Below are 23,994 nucleotides of genomic sequence, written 5' to 3'. Positions count from 1 at the left end.
TAATTTCTCACGAAAGCGCCCGATCTTCGCATATATTACTCCTCGCGCACGCCCTCACCTCGATCAACGCGATAAATATGCGAAGAGGCAAAGAATTATTTTCTCGGAAAATCGAAAAAACGGTTAGGCTATAGCCCATGAAAATATCAATTTTGCCCCATAAAATAATTTCTCACGAAAGCGCCCGATCTTCGCATATATTACTCCTCACGCACGCCCTCACCTCGATCAACGCGATAAATATGCGAAGAGGCAAAGAATTATTTTCACGGATAATCGAAAAAACGGTAAGGCTATAGCCCATGAAAATATCAATTTTGGCCCATAACATAATTTCTCAAGAAAGCGCCCGATCTTCGCATATATTACTCCTCGCGCACGCCCTCACCTCGATCAACGCGATAAATATGCGAAGAGGCAAAGAAATATTTTCTCGGAAAATCGAAAAAATGGTAAGGCTATAGCCCATCAAAATATCAATTTTGCCCCATAAAATAATTTCTCACGAAAGCACCGGAACTTCGCATATATTACGCCTCGCGCACGCCCTCACCTCGATCAACGCGATAAATATGCGAAGAGGCATAGAATTATTTTCGCGGAAAATCGAAAAAACGGTAAGGCTATAGCCCATGAAAATATCGATTTTGCCCCATAAAATAATTTCTCACGAAAGCGCCCGATCTTCGCATATATTACTCCTCGCGCACGCCCTCACCTCGATCAACGCGATAAATATGCGAAGAGGCAAAGAAATATTTTCTCGGAAAATCGAAAAAATGGTAAGGCTATAGCCCATGAAAATATCAATTTTGCCCCATAAAATAATTTCTCACGAAAGCACCGGAACTTCGCATATATTACTCCTCGCGCACGCCCTCACCTCGATCAACGCGATAAATATGCGAAGAGGCATAGAATTATTTTCGCGGAAAATCGAAAAAACGGTAAGGCTATAGCCCATGAAAATATAGATTTTGCCCCATAAAATAATTTCTCACGAAAGCGCCCGATCTTCGCATAAATTACTCCTCGCGCACGCCCTCACCTCGATCAACGCGATAAATATGGGAAGAGTGAAAGAAATATATTCTCGGAAAATCGAAAAAACGGTACGGCTATAGCCCATGAAAATATCAATTTTGCCCCATAAAATAATTTCTCACGAAAGCGCCGGATCTTCGCATATATTACTCCTCGCGCACGCCCTCACCTCGATCAACGCGATAAATATGCGAAGAGGCAAAGAATTATTTTCTCGGAAAATCGAAAAAACGGTAAGGGCATGAAAATATCGATTTTGCCCCATAAAATAATTTCTCACGAAAGCGCCCGATCTTCGCATATATTACTCCTCGCGCACGCCCTCACCTCGATCAACGAGATAAATATGCGAAGAGGCAAAGAATTATTTTCTCGGAAAATCGAAAAAACGGTACGGCTATAGCCCATGAAAATATCAATTTTGGCCCATAAAATAATTTCTCACGAAAGCGCCCGATCTTCGCATATATTACTCCTCGCGCACGCCCTCACCTCGATCAACGCGATAAATATGCGAAGAGGCAAAGAAATATTTTCTCGGAAAATCGAAAAAATGGTAAGGCTATAGCCCATGAAAATATCAATTTTGCCCCATAAAATAATTTCTCACGAAATCACCGGAACTTCGCATATATTACTCCTCGCGCATGCCCTCACCTCGATCAACGCGATAAATATGCGAAGAGGCATAGAATTATTTTCGCGCAAAATCGAAAAAACGGTAAGGCTATAGCCCATGAAAATATCGATTTTGCCCCATAAAATAATTTCTCACGAAAGCGCCCGATCTTCGCATAAATTACTCCTCGCGCACGCCCTCACCTCGATCAACGCGATAAATATGGGAAGAGTGAAAGAAATATATTCTCGGAAAATCGAAAAAACGGTACGGCTATAGCCCATGAAAATATCAATTTTGGCCCATAAAATAATTTCTCACGAAAGCGCCCGATCTTCGCATATATTACTCCTCGCGCACGCCCTCACCTCGATCAACGCGATAAATATGCGAAGAGGCAAAGAAATATTTTCTCGGAAAATCGAAAAAATGGTAAGGCTATAGCCCATGAAAATATCAATTTTGCCCCATAAAATAATTTCTCACGAAATCACCGGAACTTCGCATATATTACTCCTCGCGCATGCCCTCACCTCGATCAACGCGATAAATATGCGAAGAGGCATAGAATTATTTTCGCGCAAAATCGAAAAAACGGTAAGGCTATAGCCCATGAAAATATCGATTTTGCCCCATAAAATAATTTCTCACGAAAGCGCCCGATCTTCGCATAAATTACTCCTCGCGCACGCCCTCACCTCGATCAACGCGATAAATATGGGAAGAGTGAAAGAAATATATTCTCGGAAAATCGAAAAAACGGTAAGGCTATAGCCCATGAAAATATCGATTTTGCCCCATAAAATAATTTCTCACGAAAGCGCCCGATCTTCTCTTATATTACTCCTCGCGCACGCCCTCACCTCGATCAACGCGATAAATATGCGAAGAGGTAAAGAATTATTTTCTCGGAAAATCGAAAAAACGGGAAGGCTATAGCCCATGAAAATATCGATTTTGCCCCATAAAATAATTTCTCACGAAAGCGCCCGATCTTCGCATATATTACTCCTCGCGCACGCCCTCACCTCGATCAACGCGATAAATATGCGAAGAGGCAAAGAATTATTTACTCGGAAAATCGAAAAAACGCTAAGGCTATGAAAATATAAATTTTGCCCCATAAAATAATTTCTCACGAAAGCGCCCGATCTTCGCATATATTACTCCTCGCGCACGCCCTCACCTCGATCAACGCGATAAATATGCGAAGAGGCAAAGAATTATTTTCGCGGAAAGACGAAAAAACGATAAGGCTATAGCCCATGAAAATATCAATTTTGCCCCATAAAAGAATTTCTCACGAAAGCGCCCGATCTTCGCATATATTACTCCTCGCGCACGCCCTCACCTCGATCAACGCGATAAATATGCGAAGAGGCAAAGAATTATTTTCTCGGAAAATCGAAAAAACGGGAAGGCTATAGCCCATGAAAATATCAATTTTGCCCCATAAAATAATTTCTCACGAAAGCGCCGGAACTTCGCATATATTACTCCTCACGCACGCCCTCACCTCGATCAACGCGATAAATATGCGAAGAGGCAAAGAATTATTTTCGCGGAAAATCGAAAAAACGGTAAGGCTATAGCCCATGAAAATATCGATTTTGCCCCATAAAATAATTTCTCACGAAAGCGCCCGATCTTCGCATATATTACTCCTCGCGCACGCCCTCACCTCGATCAACGCGATAAATATGCGAAGAGGCAAAGAATTATTTTCTCGGAAAATCGAAAAAAACGGTAAAGCTATAGGCCATGAAAATATCAATTTTGCCCCATAAAATAATTTCTCACGAAAGCGCCGGAACTTTGCATATATTGCTCCTCGCGCACGCCCTCACCTCGATGAACGCGATAAATATGCGAAGAGGCAAAGAATTATTTTCTCGGAAAATCGAAAAAACGGGAAGGCTACGAAAATATCAATTTTGCCCCATAAAATAATTTCTCACGAAAGCGCCCGATCTTCTCATATATTACTCCTTGTGCACGCCCTCACCTCGATCAACGCGATAAATATGCGAAGAGGCAAAGAAATATTTTCTCAGAAAATCGAAAAAATGGTAAGGCTATAACCCATGAAAATATCAATTTTGCCCCATAAAATAATTTCTCACGAAAGCGCCGGAACATCGCATATATTACTCCTCGCGCACGCCCTCACCTCGATCAACGCGAGAAATATGCGAAGAGGCAAAGAAATATTTTCGCGGAAAATCGAAAAAACGGTAAAGCTATAGGCCATGAAAATATCAATTTTGCCCCATAAAATAATTTCTCACGAAAGCGCCCGATCTTCGCATATATTACTCCTCGCGCACGCCCTCACCTCGATCAACGCGATAAATATGCGAAGAGGCAAAGAAATATTTTCTCGGAAAATCGAAAAAATGGTAAGGCTATAGCCCATGAAAATATCAATTTTGCCCCATAAAATAATTTCTCACGAAAGCGCCCGATCTTCGCATATATTACTCCTCGCGCACGCCCTCACCTCGATCAACGCGATAAATTTGCGAAGAGGCAAGGAAATATTTTCTCGGAAAATCGAAAAAACGGTAAGGCTATAGCCCATGAAAATATCGATTTTGCCCCATAAAATAATTTCTTACGAAAGCGCGCGATCTTCCCATATATTACTCCTCGCGCACGCCCTCACCTCGATCAACGCGATAAATATGCGAAGAGGCAAAGAAATATTTTCTCGGAAAATCGAAAAAATGGTAAGGCTATAGCCCATGAAAATATCGATTTTGCCCCATAAAATAATTTCTCACGAAAGCGCCCGATCTTCGCATATATTACTCCTCGCGCACGCCCTCACCTCGATCAACGCGATAAATATGCGAAGAGGCAAAGAATTATTTACTCGGAAAATCGAAAAAACGGTAAGGCTATGAAAATATCAATTTTGCCCCATAAAATAATTTCTCACGAAAGCGCCCGATCTTCTCATGTATTACTCCTTGTGCACGCCCTCACCTCGATCAACGCGATAAATATGCGAAGAAGCAAAGAAATATTTTCTCGGAAAATCGAAAAAATGGTAAGGCTATAGCCCATGAAAATATCAATTTTGCCCCATAAAATAATTTCTCACGAAAGCGCCGGAACATCGCATATATTACTCCTCGCGCACGCCCTCACCTCGATCAACGCGAGAAATATGCGAAGAGGCAAAGAAATATTTTCGCGGAAAATCGAAAAAACGGTAAAGCTATAGGCCATGAAAATATCAATTTTGCCCCATAAAATAATTTCTCACGAAAGCGCCCGATCTTCGCATATATTACTCCTCGCGCACGCCCTCACCTCGATCAACGCGATAAATATGCGAAGAGGCAAAGAAATATTTTCTCGGAAAATCGAAAAAACGGTAAGAGTATAGCCCAGGAAAATATCGATTTTGCCCCATAAAATAATTTCTTACGAAAGCGCCCGATATTCGCATATATTACCCCTCGCGCACGCCCTCACCTCGATCAACGCGATAAATATGCGAAGAGGCAAAGAAATATTTTCTCGGAAAATCGAAAAAAACGGTAAGGCTATAGCCCATGAAAATATCAATTTTGCCCCATAAAATAATTTCTCACGAAAGCGCCGGATCTTCGCATATATTACTCCTCGCGCACGCCCTCACCTCGATCAACGCGATAAATATGCGAAGAGGCAAAGAATTATTTTCTCGGAAAGTCGAAAAAACGGTAAGGGCATGAAAATATCGATTTTGCCCCATAAAATAATTTCTCACGAAAGCGCCGGAACTTCGCATATATTACTCCTCGCGCACGCCCTTACCTCGATCAACGCGATAAATATGCGAAGAGGCAAAGAAATATGTTGTCGGAAAATCGAAAAAATGGTAAGGCTATAGCCCATGAAAATATCGATTTTGCCCCATAAAATAATTTCTCACGAAAGCGCCCGATCTTCTCATATATTACTCCTCGCGCACGCCCTCACCTCGATCAACGCGATAAATATGCGAAGAGGCAAAGAAATATTTTCTCGGAAAATCGAAAAAACGGTAAGGCTATAGCCCATGAAAATATCAATTTTGCCCCATAAAATAATTTCTCACGAAAGCGCCCGATCTTCGCATATATTACTCCTCGCGCACGCCTTCACCTCGATCAACGCGATAAATATGCAAAGAGGCGAAGAAATATTTTCTCGGAAAATCGAAAAAACGGTAAGGCTATAGCCCATGAAAATATCAATTTTGCCCCATAAAATAATTTCTCACGAAAGCGCCCGATCTTCGCATATATTACTCCTCGCGCACGCCCTCACCTCGATCAACACAATAAATATGCGAAGAGGCAAAGAATTATTTTCTCGGAAAATCGAAAAAACGGTAAGGCTATAGCCCATGAAAATATCGATTTTGCCCCATAAAATAATTTCTCACGAAAGCGCCGGAACTTCGCATATATTACTCCTCGCGCACGCCCTCACCTCGATCAACGCGATAAATATGCGAAGAGGCAAAGAAATATTTTCTCGGAAAATCGAAAAAAACGGTAAGGCTATAGCCCATGAAAATATCAATTTTGCCCCATAAAATAATTTCTCACGAAAGCGCCGGATCTTCGCATATATTACTCCTCGCGCACGCCCTCACCTCGATCAACGCGATAAATATGCGAAGAGGCAAAGAATTATTTTCTCGGAAAGTCGAAAAAACGGTAAGGGCATGAAAATATCGATTTTGCCCCATAAAATAATTTCTCACGAAAGCGCCCGATCTTCGCATATATTACTCCTCGCGCACGCCCTCACCTCGATCAACGCGATAAATATGCGAAGAGGCAAAGAATTATTTTCTCGGAAAATCGAAAAAACGGTACGGCTATAGCCCATGAAAATATCAATTTTGGCCCATAAAATAATTTCTCACGAAAGCGCCCGAACTTCGCATATATTACTCCTCGTGCACGCCCTCACCTCGATCAACGCGATAAATATGCGAAGAGGCAAAGAAATATTTTCTCGGAAAATCGAAAAAATGGTAAGGCTATAGCCCATGAAAATATCAATTTTGCCCCATAAAATAATTTCTCACGAAAGCACCGGAACTTCGCATATATTACTCCTCGCGCACGCCCTCACCTCGATCAACGCGATAAATATGCGAAGAGGCATAGAATTATTTTCGCGGAAAATCGAAAAAACGGTAAGGCTATAGCCCATGAAAATATCGATTTTGCCCCATAAAATAATTTCTCACGAAAGCGCCCGATCTTCGCATATATTACTCCTCGCGCACGCCCTCACCTCGATCAACGCGATAAATATGCGAAGAGGCAAAGAAATATTTTCTCGGAAAATCGAAAAAATGGTAAGGCTATAGCCCATGAAAATATCGATTTTGCCCCATAAAATAATTTCTCACGAAAGCGCCCGATCTTCGCATATATTACTCCTCGCGCACGCCCTCACCTCGATCAACGCGATAAATATGCGAAGAGGCAAAGAATTATTTACTCGGAAAATCGAAAAAAACGGTAAGGCTATGAAAATATCAATTTTGCCCCATAAAATAATTTCTCACGAAAGCGCCCGATCTTCTCATGTATTACTCCTTGTGCACGCCCTCACCTCGATCAACGCGATAAATATGCGAAGAGACAAAGAAATATTTTCTCGGAAAATCGAAAAAATGGTAAGGCTATAGCCCATGAAAATATCAATTTTGCCCCATAAAATAATTTCTCACGAAAGCGCCGGAACATCGCATATATTACTCCTCGCGCACGCCCTCACCTCGATGAACGCGATAAATATGCGAAGAGGCAAAGAAATATTTTCGCGGAAAATCGAAAAAACGGTAAAGCTATAGGCCATGAAAATATCAATTTTGCCCCATAAAATAATTTCTCACGAAAGCGCCCGATCTTCGCATATATTACTCCTCGCGCACGCCCTCACCTCGATCAACGCGATAAATATGCGAAGAGGCAAAGAAATATTTTCTCGGAAAATCGAAAAGACGGTAAGGCTATAGCCCATGAAAATATCAATTTTGCCCCATAAAATAATTTCTCACGAAAGCGACCGATCTTCGCATATATTACTCCTCGCGCACGCCCTCACCTCGATCATCGCGATAAATATGCGAAGAGGCAAAGAAATATTTTCTCGGAAAATCGAAAAAACGGTAAGTCTATTGCCCATGAAAATATCGATTTTGCCCCATAAAATAATTTCTTTCGAAAGCGCCCGATCTTCGCATATATTACCCCTCGCGCACGCCCTCACCTCGATCAACGCGATAAATATGCGAAGAGGCAAAGAATTATTTTCTCGGAAAATCGAAAAAACGGTAAGGCTATAGCCCATGAAAATATCAATTTTGCCCCATAAAATAATTTCTCACGAAAGCGCCCGATCTTCGCATATATTACTCCTCGCGCACGCCCTCACCTCGATCAACGCGATAAATATGCGAAGAGGCAAAGAAATATTTTCTCGGAAAATCGAAAAAACGTTAAGGCTATAGCCCATGAAAATATCAATTTTGCCCCATAAAATAATTTCTTACGAAAGCGCCCGATCTTCCCATATATTACTCCTCGCGCACGCCCTCACCTCGATCAACGCGATAAATATTCGAAGAGGCAAGGAAATATTTTCTCGGAAAATCGAAAAAATGGTAAGGCTATAGCCCATGAAAATATCGATTTTGCCCCATAAAATAATTTCTCACGAAAGCGCCCGATCTTCGCATATATTACTCCTCGCGCACGCCCTCACCTCGATCAACGCGATAAATATGCGAAGAGGCAAAGAATTATTTTCTCAGAAAATCGAAAAAACGGTAAGGCTATAGCCCATGAAAATATCAATTTTGCCCCATAAAATAATTTCTCACGAAAGCGCCCGATCTTCGCATATATTACTCCTCGCGCACGCCCTCACCTCGATCAACGCAATAAATATGCGAAGAGGCAAAGAATTATTTTCACGGATAATCGAAAAAACGGTAAGGCTATAGCCCATGAAAATATCATTTTTCCCCATAAAATAATTTCTCAAGAAAGCGCCCGATCTTCGCATATATTACTCCTCGCTCACGCCCTCACCTCGATCAACGCGATAAATATGCGAAGAGGCAAAAAATATTTTCTCGGAAAATCGAAAAAATGGTAAGGCCCATGAAAATATCGATTTTGCCCCATAAAATAATTTATCACGAAAGCGCCGGAACTTCGCATATATTACTCCTCGCGCACGCCCTTACCTCGATCAACGCGATAAATATGCGAAGAGGCAAAGAAATATGTTGTCGGAAAATCGAAAAAATGGTAAGGCTATAGCCCATGAAAATATCGATTTTGCCCCATAAAATAATTTCTCACGAAAGCGCCCGATCTTCTCATATATTACTCCTCGCGCACGCCCTCACCTCGATCAACGCGATAAATATGCGAAGAGGCAAAGAAATATTTTCTCGGAAAATCGAAAAAACGGTAAGGCTATAGCCCATGAAAATATCAATTTTGCCCCATAAAATAATTTCTCACGAAAGCGCCCGATCTTCGCATATATTACTCCTCGCGCACGCCTTCACCTCGATCAACGCGATAAATATGCAAAGAGGCGAAGAAATATTTTCTCGGAAAATCGAAAAAACGGTAAGGCTATAGCCCATGAAAATATCAATTTTGCCCCATAAAATAATTTCTCACGAAAGCGCCCGATCTTCGCATATATTACTCCTCGCGCACGCCCTCACCTCGATCAACGCGATAAATATGCGAAGAGGCAAAGAAATATTTTCTCGGAAAATCGAAAAAACGGTAAGGCTATAGCCCATGAAAATATCGATTTTGCCCCATATTATAATTTCTCACGAAAGCGCCGGAACTTCGCATATATTACTCCTCGCGCACGCCCTCACCTCGATCAACGCGATAAATATGCGAAGACGCAAAGAATTATTTTCTCGGAAAATCGAAAAAAAGGTAAGGCTATAGCCCATGAAAATATCAATTTTGCCCCATAAAATAATTTCTCGCGAAAGCGCCCGATCTTCGCATATATTAATCCTCGCGCACGCCCTCACCTCGATCAACGCGATAAATATGCGAAGAGGCAAAGAATTATTTTCTCGGAAAATCGAAAAAACGGCAAGGCCATGAAAATATCGATTTTGCCCCATAAAATAATTTCTCACGAAAGCGCCCGATCTTCGCATATATTACTCCTCGCGCACGCCCTCACCTCGATCAACGCGATAAATATGCGAAGAGGCAAAGAAATATTTTCTCGGGAAATCGAAAAAAACGGTAAGGCTATAGCCCATGAAAATATCAATTTTGCACCATAAAATAATTTCTCACGAAAGCGCCGGATCTTCGCATTTATTACTCCTCGCGCACGCCCTCACCTCAATCAACGCGATAAATATGCGAAGAGGCAAAGAATTATTTTCTCGGAAAGTCGAAAAAACGGTAAGGGCATGAAAATATCGATTTTGCCCCATAAAATAATTTCTCACGAAAGCGCCCGATCTTCGCATATATTACTCCTCGCGCACGCCCTCACCTCGATCAACGCGATAAATATGCGAAGAGGCAAAGAATTATTTTCTCGGAAAATCGAAAAAAACGGTAAAGCTATAGGCCATGAAAATATCAATTTTGCCCCATAAAATAATTTCTCACGAAAGCGCGGAACTTTGCATATATTGCTCCTCGCGCACGCCCTCACCTCGATCAACGCGATCAATATGCGAAGAGGCAAATAATTATTTTCTCGGAAAATCGAAAAAACGGTAAGGCTATAGCCCATGAAAATATCAATTTTGCCCCATAAAATAATTTCTCACGAAAGCGCCCGATCTTCGCATATATTACTCCTCGCGCACGCCCTCACCTCGATCAACGCGATAAATATGCGAAGAGGCAAAGAATATTTTTCTCGGAAAATCGAAAAAACGGGAAGGCTATAGCCCATGAAAATATCGATTTTGCCCCATAAAATAATTTCTCACGAAAGCGCCCGATCTTCGCATATATTACTCCTCGCGCACGCCCTCACCTCGATCAACGCGATAAGTATGCGAAGAGCCAAAGAATTATTTTCTCGGAAAATCGAAAAAACGGGAAGGCTATAGCCCATGAAAATATCGATTTTGCCCCATAAAATAATTTCTCACGAAAGCGCCCGATCTTCGCATATATTACTCCTCGCGCACGCCCTCACCTCGATCAACGCGATAAATATGCGAAGAGGCAAAGAATTATTTACTCGGAAAATCGAAAAAACGGTAAGGCTATGAAAATATCAATTTTGCCCCATAAAATAATTTCTCACGAAAGCGCCCGATCTTCTCATATATTACTCCTTGTGCACGCCCTCACCTCGATCAACGCGATAAATATACGAAGAGGCAAAGAAATATTTTCTCGGAAAATCGAAAAAATGGTAAGGCTATAGCCCATGAAAATATCAATTTTGCCCCATAAAATAATTTCTCACGAAAGCGCCGGAACATCGCATATATTACTCCTCGCGCACGCCCTCACCTCGATCAACGCGATAAATATGCGAAGAGGCAAAGAAATATTTTCGCGGAAAATCGAAAAAACGGTAAAGCTATAGGCCATGAAAATATCAATTTTGCCCCATAAAATAATTTCTCACGAAAGCGCCCGATCTTCTCATATATTACTCATCGCGCACGCCCTCACCTCGATCAACGCGATAAATATGCGAAGAGGCAATGAATTATTTACTCGGAAAATCGAAAAAACGATAAGGCTATGAAAATATCAATTTTGCCCCATAAAATAATTTCTCACGAAAGCGCCCGATCTTCGCATATATTACTCCTCGCGCACGCCCTCGCCTCGATCAACGCGATAAATATGCGAAGAGGCAAAGAAATATTTTCTCGGAAAATCGAAAAAATGGTAAGGCTATAGCCCATGAAAATATCGATTTTGCCCCATAAAATAATTTCGCACGAAAGCGCCCGATCTTCGCATATATTACTCATCGCGCACGCCCTCACCTCGATCAACGCGATAAATATGCGAAGAGGCAATGAATTATTTACTCGGAAAATCGAAAAAACGATAAGGCTATGAAAATATCAATTTTGCCCCATAAAATAATTTCTCACGAAAGCGCCCGATCTTCGCATATATTACTCCTCGCGCACGCCCTCACCTCGATCAACGCGATAAATATGCGAAGAGAAAGAATTATTTTCGCGGAAAATCGAAAAAACGGTAAGGCTATAGCCCATGAAAATATCGATTTTGCCCCATAAAATAATTTCTCACGAAAGCGCCCGATCTTCGCATATATTACTCCTCGCGCACGCCCTCACCTCGATCAACGCGATAAATATGCGAAGAGGCAAAGAATTATTTACTCGGAAAATCGAAAAAACGGTAAGGCTATGAAAATATCAATTTTGCCCCATAAAATAATTTCTCACGAAAGCGCCCGATCTTCTCATATATTACTCCTTGTTCACGCCCTCACCTCGATCAACGCGATAAATATACGAAGAGGCAAAGAAATATTTTCTCGGAAAATCGAAAAAATGGTAAGGCTATAGCCCATGAAAATATCAATTTTGCCCCATAAAATAATTTCTCACGAAAGCGCCGGAACATCGCATATATTACTCCTCGCGCACGCCCTCACCTCGATCAACGCGATAAATATGCGAAGAGGCAAAGAAATATTTTCGCGGAAAATCGAAAAAACGGTAAAGCTATAGGCCATGAAAATATCAATTTTGCCCCATAAAATAATTTCTCACGAAAGCGCCCGATCTTCGCATATATTACTCCTCGCGCACGCCCTCGCCTCGATCAACGCGATAAATATGCGAAGAGGCAAAGAAATATTTTCTCGGAAAATCGAAAAAATGGTAAGGCTATAGCCCATGAAAATATCAATTTTGCCCCATAAAATAATTTCTCACGAAAGCGCCGGAACTTCGCATATATTACTCCTCGCGCACGCCCTCACCTCGATCAACGCGATAAATATGCGAAGAGGCATAGAATTATTTTCGCGGAAAATCGAAAAAACGGTAAGGCTATAGCCCATGAAAATATCGATTTTGCCCCATAAAATAATTTCTCACGAAAGCGCCCGATCTTCGCATATATTACTCCTCGCGCACGCCCTCACCTCGATCAACGCGATAAATATGCGAAGAGGCAAAGAAATATTTTCTCGGAAAATCGAAAAAATGGTAAGGCTATAGCCCATGAAAATATCAATTTTGCCCCATAAAATAATTTCTCACGAAAGCGCCCGATCTTCGCATATATTACTCCTCGCGCACGCCCTCACCTCGATCAACGCGATAAATAAGCGAAGAGACAAAGAATATTTTTCTCGGAAAATCGAAAAAACGGGAAGGCTATAGCCCATGAAAATATCGATTTTGCCCCATAAAATAATTTCTCACGAAAGCGCCCGATCTTCGCATATATTACTCCTCGCGCACGCCCTCACCTCGATCAACGCGATAAATATGCGAAGAGGCAAAGGATTATTTTCTCGGAAAATCGAAAAAACGGGAAGGCTATAGCCCATGAAAATATCGATTTTGCCCCATAAAATAATTTCTCACGAAAGCGCCCGATCTTCGCATATATTACTCATCGCGCACGCCCTCACCTCGATCAACGCGATAAATATGCGAAGAGGCAATGAATTATTTACTCGGAAAATCGAAAAAACGATAAGGCTATGAAAATATCAATTTTGCCCCATAAAATAATTTCTCACGAAAGCGCCCGATCTTCGCATATATTACTCCTCGCGCACGCCCTCACCTCGATCAACGCGATAAATATGCGAAGAGGCAAAGAATTATTTACTCGGAAAATCGAAAAAACGCTAAGGCTATGAAAATATAAATTTTGCCCCATAAAATAATTTCTCACGAAAGCGCCGGAACTTCGCATATATTACTCCTCGCGCACGCCCTCACCTCGATCAACGCGATAAATATGCGAAGAGGGAAAGAATTATTTTCTCGGAAAATCGAAAAAACGGTAAGGCTATAGCCCATGAAAATATCAATTTTGCCCCATAAAATAATTTCTCACGAAAGCGCCCGATCTTCGCATATATTACTCCTCGCGCACGCCCTCACCTCGATAAACGCGATAAATAAGCGAAGAGACAAAGAATATTTTTCTCGGAAAATCGAAAAAACGGGAAGGCTATAGCCCATGAAAATATCGATTTTGCCCCATAAAATAATTTCTCACGAAAGCGCCCGATCTTCGCATATATTACTCCTCGCGCAGGCCCTCACCTCGATCAACGCGATAAATATGCGAAGAGGCAAAGGATTATTTTCTCGGAAAATCGAAAAAACGGGAAGGCTATAGCCCATGAAAATATCGATTTTGCCCCATAAAATAATTTCTCACGAAAGCGCCCGATCTTCGCATATATTACTCATCGCGCACGCCCTCACCTCGATCAACGCGATAAATATGCGAAGAGGCAATGAATTATTTACTCGGAAAATCGAAAAAACGATAAGGCTATGAAAATATCAATTTTGCCCCATAAAATAATTTCTCACGAAAGCGCCCGATCTTCGCATATATTACTCCTCGCGCACGCCCTCACCTCGATCAACGCGATAAATATGCGAAGAGAAAGAATTATTTTCGCGGAAAATCGAAAAAACGGTAAGGCTATAGCCCATGAAAATATCGATTTTGCCCCATAAAATAATTTCTCACGAAAGCGCCCGATCTTCGCATATATTACTCCTCGCGCACGCCCTCACCTCGATCAACGCGATAAATATGCGAAGAGGCAAAGAATTATTTACTCGGAAAATCGAAAAAACGGTAAGGCTATGAAAATATCAATTTTGCCCCATAAAATAATTTCTCACGAAAGCGCCCGATCTTCTCATATATTACTCCTTGTGCACGCCCTCACCTCGATCAACGCGATAAATATACGAAGAGGCAAAGAAATATTTTCTCGGAAAATCGAAAAAATGGTAAGGCTATAGCCCATGAAAATATCAATTTTGCCCCATAAAATAATTTCTCACGAAAGCGCCGGAACATCGCATATATTACTCCTCGCGCACGCCCTCACCTCGATCAACGCGATAAATATGCGAAGAGGCAAAGAAATATTTTCGCGGAAAATCGAAAAAACGGTAAAGCTATAGGCCATGAAAATATCAATTTTGCCCCATAAAATAATTTCTCACGAAAGCGCCCGATCTTCGCATATATTACTCCTCGCGCACGCCCTCGCCTCGATCAACGCGATAAATATGCGAAGAGGCAAAGAAATATTTTCTCGGAAAATCGAAAAAATGGTAAGGCTATAGCCCATGAAAATATCAATTTTGCCCCATAAAATAATTTCTCACGAAAGCGCCGGAACTTCGCATATATTACTCCTCGCGCACGCCCTCACCTCGATCAACGCGATAAATATGCGAAGAGGCATAGAATTATTTTCGCGGAAAATCGAAAAAACGGTAAGGCTATAGCCCATGAAAATATCGATTTTGCCCCATAAAATAATTTCTCACGAAAGCGCCCGATCTTCGCATATATTACTCCTCGCGCACGCCCTCACCTCGATCAACGCGATAAATATGCGAAGAGGCAAAGAAATATTTTCTCGGAAAATCGAAAAAACGGTAAGGCTATAGCCCTTGAAAATATCAATTTTGCCCCATAAAATAATTTCTCACGAAAGCACTGGAACTTCGCATATATTACTCCTCACGCACGCCCTCACCTCGATCAACGCGATAAATATGCGAAGAGGCAAAGAATTATTTTCACGGATAATCGAAAAAACGGTAAGGCTATAGCCCATGAAAATATCAATTTTCCCCATAAAATAATTTCTCAAGAAAGCGCCCGATCTTCGCAAATATTACTCCTCGCGCACGCCCTCACCTCGATCAACGCGATAAATATGCGAAGAGGCAAAAAATATTTTCTCGGAAAATCGAAAAAATGGTAAGGCCCATGAAAATATCAATTTTGCCCCATAAAATAATTTCTCACGAAAGCGCCCGATCTTCTCTTATATTACTCCTCGCGCACGCCCTCACCTCGATCAACGCGATAAATATGCGAAGAGGTAAAGAATTATTTTCTCGGAAAATCGAAAAAACGGGAAGGCTATAGCCCATGAAAATATCGATTTTGCCCCATAAAATAATTTCTCACGAAAGCGCCCGATCTTCGCATATATTACTCCTCGCGCACGCCCTCACCTCGATCAACGCGATAAATATGCGAAGAGGCAAAGAATTATTTACTCGGAAAATCGAAAAAACGCTAAGGCTATGAAAATATAAATTTTGCCCCATAAAATAATTTCTCACGAAAGCGCCGGAACTTCGCATATATTACTCCTCGCGCACGCCCTCACCTCGATCAACGCGATAAATATGCGAAGAGGGAAAGAATTATTTTCTCGGAAAATCGAAAAAACGGTAAGGCTATAGCCCATGAAAATATCAATTTTGCCCCATAAAATAATTTCTCACGAAAGCGCCCGATCTTCGCATATATTACTCCTCGCGCACGCCCTCACCTCGATCAACGCGATAAATAAGCGAAGAGACAAAGAATATTTTTCTCGGAAAATCGAAAAAACGGGAAGGCTATAGCCCATGAAAATATCGATTTTGCCCCATAAAATAATTTCTCACGAAAGCGCCCGATCTTCGCATATATTACTCATCGCGCACGCCCTCACCTCGATCAACGCGATAAATATGCGAAGAGGCAAAGGATTATTTACTCGGAAAATCGAAAAAACGCTAAGGCTATGAAAATATAAATTTTGCCCCATAAAATAATTTCTCACGAAAGCGCCGGAACTTCGCATATATTACTCCTCGCGCACGCCCTCACCTCGATCAACGCGATAAATATGCGAAGAGGGAAAGAATTATTTTCTCGGAAAATCGAAAAAACGGTAAGGCTATAGCCCATGAAAATATCAATTTTGCCCCATAAAATAATTTCTCACGAAAGCGCCCGATCTTCGCATATATTACTCCTCGCGCACGCCCTCACCTCGATAAACGCGATAAATAAGCGAAGAGACAAAGAATATTTTTCTCGGAAAATCGAAAAAACGGGAAGGCTATAGCCCATGAAAATATCGATTTTGCCCCATAAAATAATTTCTCACGAAAGCGCCCGATCTTCGCATATATTACTCCTCGCGCACGCCCTCACCTCGATCAACGCGATAAATATGCGAAGAGGCAAAGGATTATTTTCTCGGAAAATCGAAAAAACGGGAAGGCTATAGCCCATGAAAATATCGATTTTGCCCCATAAAATAATTTCTCACGAAAGCGCCCGATCTTCGCATATATTACTCATCGCGCACGCCCTCACCTCGATCAACGCGATAAATATGCGAAGAGGCAATGAATTATTTACTCGGAAAATCGAAAAAACGATAAGGCTATGAAAATATCAATTTTGCCCCATAAAATAATTTCTCACGAAAGCGCCCGATCTTCGCATATATTACTCCTCGCGCACGCCCTCACCTCGATCAACGCGATAAATATGCGAAGAGAAAGAATTATTTTCGCGGAAAATCGAAAAAACGGTAAGGCTATAGCCCATGAAAATATCGATTTTGCCCCATAAAATAATTTCTCACGAAAGCGCCCGATCTTCGCATATATTACTCCTCGCGCACGCCCTCACCTCGATCAACGCGATAAATATGCGAAGAGGCAAAGAAATATTTTCTCGGAAAATCGAAAAAATGGTAAGGCTATAGCCCATGAAAATATCAATTTTGCCCCATAAAATAATTTCTCACGAAAGCACTGGAACTTCGCATATATTACTCCTCACGCACGCCCTCACCTCGATCAACGCGATAAATATGCGAAGAGGCAAAGAATTATTTTCACGGATAATCGAAAAAACGGTTAGGCTATAGCCCATGAAAATATCAATTTTCCCCATAAAATAATTTCTCAAGAAAGCGCCCGATCTTCGCAAATATTACTCCTCGCGCACGCCCTCACCTCGATCAACGCGATAAATATGCGAAGAGGCAAAAAATATTTTCTCGGAAAATCGAAAAAATGGTAAGGCCCATGAAAATATTGATTTTGCCCCATAAAATAATTTTTCACGAAAGCGCCGGAACTTCGCATATATTACTCCTCGCGCACGCCCTTACCTCGATCAACGCGATAAATATGCGAAGAGGCAAAGAAATATGTTCTCGGAAAATCGAAAAAATGGTAAGGCTATAGCCCATGAAAATATCAATTTTGCCCCATAAAATAATTTCTCACGAAAGCGCCCGATCTTCTCTTATATTACTCCTCGCGCACGCCCTCACCTCGATCAACGCGATAAATATGCGAAGAGGTAAAGAATTATTTTCTCGGAAAATTGAAAAAACGGGAAGGCTATAGCCCATGAAAATATCGATTTTGCCCCATAAAATAATTTCTCACGAAAGCGCCCGATCTTCGCATATATTACTCCTCGCGCACGCCCTCACCTCGATCAACGCGATAAATATGCGAAGAGGCAAAGAATTATTTACTCGGAAAATCGAAAAAACGCTAAGGCTATGAAAATATAAATTTTGCCCCATAAAATAATTTCTCACGAAAGCGCCGGAACTTCGCATATATTACTCCTCGCGCACGCCCTCACCTCGATCAACGCGATAAATATGCGAAGAGGGAAAGAATTATTTTCTCGGAAAATCGAAAAAACGGTAAGGCTATAGCCCATGAAAATATCAATTTTGCCCCATAAAATAATTTCTCACGAAAGCGCCCGATCTTCGCATATATTACTCCTCGCGCACGCCCTCACCTCGATCAACGCGATAAATAAGCGAAGAGGGAAAGAATTATTTTCTCGGAAAATCGAAAAAAACGGTAAAGCTATAGGCCATGAAAATATCAATTTTGCCCCATAAAATAATTTCTCACGAAAGCGCGGAACTTTGCATATATTGCTCCTCGCGCACGCCCTCACCTCGATCAACGCGATCAATATGCGAAGAGGCAAATAATTATTTTCTCGGAAAATCGAAAAAACGGTAAGGCTATAGCCCATGAAAATATCAATTTTGCCCCATAAAATAATTTCTCACGAAAGCGCCCGATCTTCGCATATATTACTCCTCGCGCACGCCCTCACCTCGATCAACGCGATAAATATGCGAAGAGGCAAAGAATATTTTTCTCGGAAAATCGAAAAAACGGGAAGGCTATAGCCCATGAAAATATCGATTTTGCCCCATAAAATAATTTCTCACGAAAGCGCCCGATCTTCGCATATATTACTCCTCGCGCACGCCCTCACCTCGATCAACGCGATAAGTATGCGAAGAGCCAAAGAATTATTTTCTCGGAAAATCGAAAAAACGGGAAGGCTATAGCCCATGAAAATATCGATTTTGCCCCATAAAATAATTTCTCACGAAAGCGCCCGATCTTCGCATATATTACTCCTCGCGCACGCCCTCACCTCGATCAACGCGATAAATATGCGAAGAGGCAAAGAATTATTTACTCGGAAAATCGAAAAAACGGTAAGGCTATGAAAATATCAATTTTGCCCCATAAAATAATTTCTCACGAAAGCGCCCGATCTTCTCATATATTACTCCTTGTGCACGCCCTCACCTCGATCAACGCGATAAATATACGAAGAGGCAAAGAAATATTTTCTCGGAAAATCGAAAAAATGGTAAGGCTATAGCCCATGAAAATATCAATTTTGCCCCATAAAATAATTTCTCACGAAAGCGCCGGAACATCGCATATATTACTCCTCGCGCACGCCCTCACCTCGATCAACGCGATAAATATGCGAAGAGGCAAAGAAATATTTTCGCGGAAAATCGAAAAAACGGTAAAGCTATAGGCCATGAAAATATCAATTTTGCCCCATAAAATAATTTCTCACGAAAGCGCCCGATCTTCGCATATATTACTCCTCGCGCACGCCCTCGCCTCGATCAACGCGATAAATATGCGAAGAGGCAAAGAAATATTTTCTCGGAAAATCGAAAAAATGGTAAGGCTATAGCCCATGAAAATATCAATTTTGCCCCATAAAATAATTTCTCACGAAAGCGCCGGAACTTCGCATATATTACTCCTCGCGCACGCCCTCACCTCGATCAACGCGATAAATATGCGAAGAGGCATAGAATTATTTTCGCGGAAAATCGAAAAAACGGTAAGGCTATAGCCCATGAAAATATCGATTTTGCCCCATAAAATAATTTCTCACGAAAGCGCCCGATCTTCGCATATATTACTCCTCGCGCACGCCCTCACCTCGATCAACGCGATAAATATGCGAAGAGGCAAAGAAATATTTTCTCGGAAAATCGAAAAAATGGTAAGGCTATAGCCCATGAAAATATCAATTTTGCCCCATAAAATAATTTCTCACGAAAGCACTGGAACTTCGCATATATTACTCCTCACGCACGCCCTCACCTCGATCAACGCGATAAATATGCGAAGAGGCAAAGAATTATTTTCACGGATAATCGAAAAAACGGTAAGGCTATAGCCCATGAAAATATCAATTTTCCCCATAAAATAATTTCTCAAGAAAGCGCCCGATCTTCGCAAATATTACTCCTCGCGCACGCCCTCACCTCGATCAACGCGATAAATATGCGAAGAGGCAAAAAATATTTTCTCGGAAAATCGAAAAAATGGTAAGGCCCATGAAAATATTGATTTTGCCCCATAAAATAATTTTTCACGAAAGCGCCGGAACTTCGCATATATTACTCCTCGCGCACGCCCTTACCTCGATCAACGCGATAAATATGCGAAGAGGCAAAGAAATATGTTCTCGGAAAATCGAAAAAATGGTAAGGCTATAGCCCATGAAAATATCAATTTTGCCCCATAAAATAATTTCTCACGAAAGCGCCCGATCTTCTCTTATATTACTCCTCGCGCACGCCCTCACCTCGATCAACGCGATAAATATGCGTAGAGGTAAAGAATTATTTTCTCGGAAAATCGAAAAAACGGGAAGGCTATAGCCCATGAAAATATCGATTTTGCCCCATAAAATAATTTCTCACGAAAGCGCCCGATCTTCGCATATATTACTCCTCGCGCACGCCCTCACCTCGATCAACGCGATAAATATGCGAAGAGGCAAAGAATTATTTACTCGGAAAATCGAAAAAACGCTAAGGCTATGAAAATATAAATTTTGCCCCATAAAATAATTTCTCACGAAAGCGCCGGAACTTCGCATATATTACTCCTCGCGCACGCCCTCACCTCGATCAACGCGATAAATATGCGAAGAGGGAAAGAATTATTTTCTCGGAAAATCGAAAAAACGATAAGGCTATAGCCCATGAAAATATCAATTTTGCCCCATAAAATAATTTCTCACGAAAGCGCCCGATCTTCGCATATATTACTCCTCGCGCACGCCCTCACCTCGATCAACGCGATAAATAAGCGAAGAGACAAAGAATATTTTTCTCGGAAAATCGAAAAAACGGGAAGGCTATAGCCCATGAAAATATCGATTTTGCCCCATAAAATAATTTCTCACGAAAGCGCCCGATCTTCGCATATATTACTCCTCGCGCACGCCCTCACCTCGATCAACGCGATAAATATGCGAAGAGGCAAAGGATTATTTTCTCGGAAAATCGAAAAAACGGGAAGGCTATAGCCCATGAAAATATCGATTTTGCCCCATAAAATAATTTCTCACGAAAGCGCCCGATCTTCGCATATATTACTCATCGCGCACGCCCTCACCTCGATCAACGCGATAAATATGCGAAGAGGCAATGAATTATTTACTCGGAAAATCGAAAAAACGATAAGGCTATGAAAATATCAATTTTGCCCCATAAAATAATTTCTCACGAAAGCGCCCGATCTTCGCATATATTACTCCTCGCGCACGCCCTCACCTCGATCAACGCGATAAATATGCGAAGAGAAAGAATTATTTTCGCGGAAAATCGAAAAAACGGTAAGGCTATAGCCCATGAAAATATCGATTTTGCCCCATAAAATAATTTCTCACGAAAGCGCCCGATCTTCGCATATATTACTCCTCGCGCACGCCCTCACCTCGATCAACGCGATAAATATGCGAAGAGGCAAAGAATTATTTACTCGGAAAATCGAAAAAACGGTAAGGCTATGAAAATATCAATTTTGCCCCATAAAATAATTTCTCACGAAAGCGCCCGATCTTCTCATATATTACTCCTTGTGCACGCCCTCACCTCGATCAACGCGATAAATATACGAAGAGGCAAAGAAATATTTTCTCGGAAAAGCGAAAAAATGGTAAGGCTATAGCCCATGAAAATATCAATTTTGCCCCATAAAATAATTTCTCACGAAAGCGCCGGAACATCGCATATATTACTCCTCGCGCACGCCCTCACCTCGATCAACGCGATAAATATGCGAAGAGGCAAAGAAATATTTTCGCGGAAAATCGAAAAAACGGTAAAGCTATAGGCCATGAAAATATCAATTTTGCCCCATAAAATAATTTCTCACGAAAGCGCCCGATCTTCGCATATATTACTCCTCGCGCACGCCCTCGCCTCGATCAACGCGATAAATATGCGAAGAGGCAAAGAAATATTTTCTCGGAAAATCGAAAAAATGGTAAGGCTATAGCCCATGAAAATATCAATTTTGCCCCATAAAATAATTTCTCACGAAAGCGCCGGAACTTCGCATATATTACTCCTCGCGCACGCCCTCACCTCGATCAACGCGATAAATATGCGAAGAGGCATAGAATTATTTTCGCGGAAAATCGAAAAAACGGTAAGGCTATAGCCCATGAAAATATCGATTTTGCCCCATAAAATAATTTCTCACGAAAGCGCCCGATCTTCGCATATATTACTCCTCGCGCACGCCCTCACCTCGATCAACGCGATAAATATGCGAAGAGGCAAAGAAATATTTTCTCGGAAAATCGAAAAAATGGTAAGGCTATAGCCCATGAAAATATCAATTTTGCCCCATAAAATAATTTCTCACGAAAGCACTGGAACTTCGCATATATTACTCCTCACGCACGCCCTCACCTCGATCAACGCGATAAATATGCGAAGAGGCAAAGAATTATTTTCACGGATAATCGAAAAAACGGTAAGGCTATAGCCCATGAAAATATCAATTTTCCCCATAAAATAATTTCTCAAGAAAGCGCCCGATCTTCGCAAATATTACTCCTCGCGCACGCCCTCACCTCGATCAACGCGATAAATATGCGAAGAGGCAAAAAATATTTTCTCGGAAAATCGAAAAAATGGTAAGGCCCATGAAAATATCAATTTTGCCCCATAAAATAATTTCTCACGAAAGCGCCCGATCTTCTCTTATATTACTCCTCGCGCACGCCCTCACCTCGATCAACGCGATAAATATGCGAAGAGGTAAAGAATTATTTTCTCGGAAAATCGAAAAAACGGGAAGGCTATAGCCCATGAAAATATCGATTTTGCCCCATAAAATAATTTCTCACGAAAGCGCCCGATCTTCGCATATATTACTCCTCGCGCACGCCCTCACCTCGATCAACGCGATAAATATGCGAAGAGGCAAAGAATTATTTTCTCGGAAAATCGAAAAAACGCTAAGGCTATGAAAATATAAATTTTGCCCCATAAAATAATTTCTCACGAAAGCGCCGGAACTTCGCATATATTACTCCTCGCGCACGCCCTCACCTCGATCAACGCGATAAATATGCGAAGAGGGAAAGAATTATTTTCTCGGAAAATCGAAAAAACGGTAAGGCTATAGCCCATGAAAATATCAATTTTGCCCCATAAAATAATTTCTCACGAAAGCGCCCGATCTTCGCATATATTACTCCTCGCGCACGCCCTCACCTCGATCAACGCGATAAATAAGCGAAGAGACAAAGAATATTTTTCTCGGAAAATCGAAAAAACGGGAAGGCTATAGCCCATGAAAATATCGATTTTGCCCCATAAAATAATTTCTCACGAAAGCGCCCGATCTTCGCATATATTACTCCTTGCGCACGCCCTCACCTCGATCAACGCGATAAATATGCGAAGAGGCAAAGGATTATTTTCTCGGAAAATCGAAAAAACGGGAAGGCTATAGCCCATGAAAATATCGATTTTGCCCCATAAAATAATTTCTCACGAAAGCGCCCGATCTTCGCATATATTACTCATCGCGCACGCCCTCACCTCGATCAACGCGATAAATATGCGAAGAGGCAATGAATTATTTACTCGGAAAATCGAAAAAACGATAAGGC

Source organism: Dermacentor albipictus, chromosome 4 (assembly GCF_038994185.2).
Source record: "Dermacentor albipictus isolate Rhodes 1998 colony chromosome 4, USDA_Dalb.pri_finalv2, whole genome shotgun sequence".
Classification (NCBI taxonomy): domain Eukaryota; kingdom Metazoa; phylum Arthropoda; class Arachnida; order Ixodida; family Ixodidae; genus Dermacentor; species Dermacentor albipictus.
This window is presented reverse-complemented; position numbering follows the sequence as displayed.